A 5,608-nucleotide genomic window follows, 5' to 3' on the forward strand; every position below is an offset into this window, starting at 1 on the left:
ATTAGACAAGTAAATTGTGGACTTCATGGATTCAACAACTACTATAATGCAGGGTTTTAAGCATAATCTAAGTGTGACAACAAAACAGAGGTTAAGAAGATTTTTAGAACATGGACACACAGATAAGTGATCCCAGGCAGTTCAGACAAGAGGAACTACAAGGCATGATCCAAATTGCAAAGTCAACCCCAAGTATTTTCCAAACCATAGGGGTGGATGATTTATTTTAATATGTAGTATAGGCAGAAGACATTAAAACTAGATTAACAGTAGGTGATACAAGATTGTAATCTTACAGGAACACCAAAAACCGCTTGACCACATTCATAAGTATAGACTAATGGTCCTCCTAACACAAGATGCTAAAACAAAACTATTGTGGGGTCGTGTGATCAAATCAGCTAATCTAAATGGGCCATATACTTCTTAACAGATAAGACCAAAACAAAGACAAGAGGAAGCACTAGAATGACCTGCAGGAGTCAAATTTAACAGGACCAGACCATCATTTATGCATTTTAAAGTTGTTTGAGTCAACTGGAACCTTTACCATCATTATGAATGTAATACTCTAAGCAACATAGGCAGAGAAGCACAATGATGGACTTACACAAGACTACGCTATTCAGAACTCAGATCAAAACAACATTAGCAGCCGATCAATATCAATTAACCCTTAGACTTAAGACATACTGATCAAAACAAACAAGACAAAGCACTACAATAGCTCATACAAGTTAAGCTATCCAACTCAAACCCACACCATAACATAATAAAGGCTACTAATTACTCTAAGCACCAAATGAAACAGACTAATCCATAAATTAAACAAGAAAACTAACAAACAGACTAATCCATCAATAAAATAAGAAAAAACTAATAAAAACAATAATCCATCAAGTAAACAAGAAAACTAACAAAACGGACTAATCCATAAATCAAACAAGAAAACTAATGAAAGCAATAAAATGATAAGGAAATACCTTTTTTAGGTGCAGCCGCAGATCAAGAATGGACTAGAAAGCTTTCCTTCCTACTCCAAACTCAGCCAGAACAAACAAAAAATAAAAATTAAAACTTTAAAACTTTTAAAACTGGAGATTCTCACTTAAAGAAACTCAAAATCAGAATTTTTGACCCTTTGCAAAGCTCAATTTTTTATTAAGCTTCTAATGCCAAAAATTCCTTTCTTTTTCTTCTCCTCTTCCTCCATCTTCTTTCTTCTCAAGTATGGTAGAACCCCAAAAATTTACACTCAACCTACAACCACCGATATGGGACAACAAGTTTAAAGCCCAGATTCAATAGTGGAGGGTTCAGCTCAAAGGAAAACAACCATCAATGGCTAAAAATTGTTCTTTACAACTGTAAAAGGTCGAAATAAATTAGAAAATGGAGAGATTGTACCTTATGGGATTGCTTGGAAGGATTTAATAGAAGAAAATGTGAAAAAAGGACGAAGCAATAAATGCTTCGTCCTCTTCACTGCCATTACCGCGTCTCACACGCCTACGCCACCTTAAAACCGGCATTGGGATAGTGGAGACAGAGGGAAGAGGGGTGGTTGAAGAGGCGGATAGGGTTTTCACCCTAGCCCCTTGTTAATTTTGCAAATGAGACCCCTCCTCAGTTCTTTCGTTTAATCGAAGGAGTATTATAACGCTTGTTGGGCATTGGGCCGGAGTCGGTCCAGACCCTTGACCGGGCTCGCCATTTGTTAAATGAAGAAAAAAAAGGCCCCCTGTATATTGTATAAACATATAAGTGTATATCAAATGCATACCTACATGTAGAGGCAAAACAGGCATTTTAGTAAAATAGGTTAGTATTTAAAATAACAAATTATAACAAAATTTGATTAAAATGCGGTCAAACAAAGGCGTAAAAAAAAAGACTTTAAAGCTATTTTGCAAATATGGCCTTTAATTGACCTTCAATCAAATGAGGGTTGCAATTTTAGCCTATCATTGTAATTAACTGCGGAGACACCCTCGCAATTAATCATTGCAAATGTAGCTTCATTTTGGTATTAATTTAACCAATTAAGACTGATTTGCATTAATGACCTTAATTAATTTGCCCATGGTTTGGACATTCCAATTAAAGCCATTAGGAATTCAAAATTTGCAAAATTGACCCCAGCTATATTAAATCATGACTTGGTTAATTATGAGGTGGTCATTTATGCAACACACAACAATTGAGACTATATTACAATTTTGTCAAATTGAAACAGTTATATAAACATACAAAATTCAAAGCTTGAGGGGTGAAATGTTAAATTCTCTTAATTACTCAAATTCCTCGAATAAAAATAAGATAAATTGCCTTCTTATCTGATTTTCTTGATTTGATCAATTAAATGAATAATTGTTTAAAACTGTTCTGCTGCTGATTAATTATAAATGTATTCCATAAATGATGTAAAAATGCTAGTAAGTTTCTAAATAATTAATAGAGCCTTTGGGTTCCTCTATTAATTTAGAGAAGTAAAATGTTGGTCTGAATAATTATGTAAAAATCATTCAGATTCTCTATGAGTGTGCAAATTATTTTATTTATTATCCAAGGACTCCGAGTAATCAATATAATTTATGGGAGGTCAAAAATCGAGTGTCAACAACTGCCCCTTTGGTGTTCGGGAATGGCGGGACCATCCCTGGCAACGAAATTTGACTAACCTTGATTTTTGACTGATTCGGTTTATTCTACCCTTTAATCTCATGCAAATCACATAAGTGTGGCTGGACCCTGGTCTCTGGGTTTCCTACATATCTTGGGATATACGAGAATTCAGGCCATTTGTAGTTCGACTCTATTAAAGGCCTTTAAGTGGGTAGCTGAAATGTCATGAGATCCCTGGTGTTGTGACCGGTTTTCTCAGAGACTTGCTAGAGGGTGGCCGACTCTCTGGTTTTGAGCCCGCCTACATATCCCCGGTCTCTGGGAATCAGGCCACATGTAGTTCGACTTGCTGGAGAAGAGTACGTCCCTTATATGGGAATACCTTCGGATTTCCCAGTATGTACCCGATCGGTTGCGGTTTTAGTAAAAGAAAACAAACAAATCATGGCTGAGTCTGAGATTGGATGGCTTCCAAGTCCTGGCCGGAGAGCTTCATGGGCACCCTCTCTTATGGGCACCTTTGCTTCGCAATCTTTACGCGGCAAGAAAAAGTTCCATGTTTTTTAAGCTCTGTGATCTATTTGCGGATATGAATGTTCGGCAAACTGGTTCCCTTTTGGAGGTCGTGTATGAATGGCCTTTTGGCATTTTGTAAATTCTACAATTTGTATATATTTTCATGACATTTGTATGAATGGTCCTCTTGGAAGTTTGTATGAGTGGCCCTCTCGGCAGTATGTATGAATGGCCCTCTCGGCAGTATATATGAATGGCCCTCTCGGCAGTTTGTATGAATGGCCCTCTTGGCTTGTTTGTATGAATGGCCCTCTCGGCTTATTTGTATGAATGGCCCTCTCGGCAATTTGTATGAATGGCCCTCTCGGCTTGTTTGTATGAATGGCCCTCTCGATAGTTTGTATGAATGACCCTCTCGGCTTATTTGTATGAATGGCCCTCTCGGCAGTTTGTATGAATGGCATTCTCAGCTTGTTTGTATGAATGACCCTCTCGGCAATTTGTATGAAAGGCCCTCTTGGCTTATTTGTATGAATGGCCTTCTTGGCAGCAGAAAATAAATAAAGAAAATGACAAATATGGCCCTTTTGGCTAGATAATCTTTCACTCGACCGTTGTGTTGGCTTTGTCGTTCCTTCTCTGCATGACCCTTCTGGCTAGATATGTATCCTCTCGTTCTTTATTTGTGTGACCCTTGTGGTCAGGTATCTCTCTCGTCGGACCTGATTCCTACGATCCCTTTCGCGATCATTCATCGATGGAAATAGGTCTTCTCTTTTCCTTTGCTCAGTTGTGGTTGATTTGACTGATGACTCCCTTGCTTTCCTGTTAAGAACCTGCATCCACAGAAAAATCGTGAGTTTCCTAAAAGGCCAACTAGCATCATTGTTTCTTCGCCTGGCGTCTTCTCTTGATGCTCCTTCGATCCCTCTTGGGTTCAGTACTTCGAGAGACGATTTAGAGCGTGCTTATACTAATTTTAACCTTTAAAGTAAAATTTTCGTAAAACGCGCGTTGTTTTTCTTAAAAGAAATGTTTATTTCATTTTTACGCCATGACGTGTGTCTTCTTCGAATGAGGTCTTTCGGTCCTTTCCGGAGGTGTGCTTGCTGACTTCTGAACTGGTAGATTTTTGAGATCTTTCTCAAAATTCTACCCCAGTTTCAAGACTTGTTCTGAGCGACCCTTGATTTGTTTTGTTATGCTGAGGTTCCCTCAAAAATTCTGCCCTAGTGTATGGCTTTGCTTTGCCATCTTTCTTGTTGATCGCTTCTGGTGGGAATTTTTAGACCCTCTCAAAAATTCTACCCCGAATGCGGGGTTGACTTTGCTAGCGGCTCGCGCACCAATCCTTGCAACTTGAACTTCTTTGATTCCCCCTGCTTTGTTATCTCTGCAATTTTCCTAATGGCTTATTGTTTTTTCTTTTATGAAGTCCGAGCTCGAAAGCGCCTAAGTATCCTATCACAGCAGGAATTCAGGTCGAATGTAGTTCGGGAATGTCACTGAGTTTTTGGTTCTACTAATAATGTTACCGAGTCTGATAAGGACTGCCTACGTATCCCACTGTGGGGAAGTCAGGTTGTTGTGTAGTTCATTAGAATGATTTTTCCTATTCTATTACAAAATGTGATTACAAGCAAAAGCTACGATTACAAGGAAATAATAGTGCGATTACAAGCAAATGAAATCCTAGACGTAAAATCTCTTGAGCGCGTCTGAGTTGATGGCTTTGGGACATTCCGGCCCATCCATTTTGGCTAAGACCACAGCTCCTCCTGATAGCACCTTCCTGGCCATGTATGGTCCTTACCAGTTTGGTGCAAATTTTTCTTTATATTCCTCTTGATGGGGGAATATTCGCTTGAGTACGAGCTACCTAATTTGAAAGAGTCGGGATCTGACTCGCTTGTTGAAGGCTCGAGACATTCTTTGTCTGTACAACTGCCCATGGCATACTGCCACCATTCCCTTTTCATCTATCGCGGCCAGCTGCTCGTAGCGGTTCCTGACCAATTCTGCGTCGCTTAGCTCTTGTTACACCCCGTATCTTCGAAGAAACACTTATAAAATTTGAAACATAAGTATGTTGAGTTAAGGTTAAGTAAAACCACTTTGGAATATAAGCAGCAAGCATTATTAAGTATATTTAATGAGTGACGGATGTATATAAGGTATACCAGAAGGTTTTATAAGAAAATGAGTGGAAGAAATGGAGTACGACTTTGGAGAAAGGATGGGTAATGTTTCGTGTGAAAATTTTGGTCCAACTTGAGGGAAGAATATCTCTTAGCATATAAAGTGTTTTAAGGTGTTTCAAAAGCCTAAAATGTATTTCGTCGAGTCTAAAACAACGCAACAAACGCTCGTCGATGGGACATCGGATTGAGAATTATGAACATTACAAGTTCCGGTACGACAAAGCGAGAAACGCGTGCTATATCGCTAGTCCACCCACACCCTCGGT

At 38.8% G+C, this 5,608-nt stretch overlaps 1 long non-coding RNA gene across 1 annotated transcript; it reads right to left on the minus strand.

The window, feature by feature from the left end:
- Positions 1 to 838: 838 nt before the first annotated feature.
- Positions 839 to 1,630, minus strand: LOC132029442 (uncharacterized). The gene is made up of 2 exons (XR_009407811.1): positions 1,408 to 1,630; positions 839 to 1,260 (listed from the first exon to the last, which is right to left on the minus strand). It is a non-coding gene; the product is annotated as an uncharacterized LOC132029442 (long non-coding RNA).
- Positions 1,631 to 5,608: the final 3,978 nt, after the last annotated feature.

The sequence above is a fragment of the Lycium ferocissimum genome, chromosome 9, assembly GCF_029784015.1.
Source record: "Lycium ferocissimum isolate CSIRO_LF1 chromosome 9, AGI_CSIRO_Lferr_CH_V1, whole genome shotgun sequence".
In the NCBI taxonomy this organism is placed as follows: Eukaryota; Viridiplantae; Streptophyta; class Magnoliopsida; order Solanales; family Solanaceae; genus Lycium; species Lycium ferocissimum.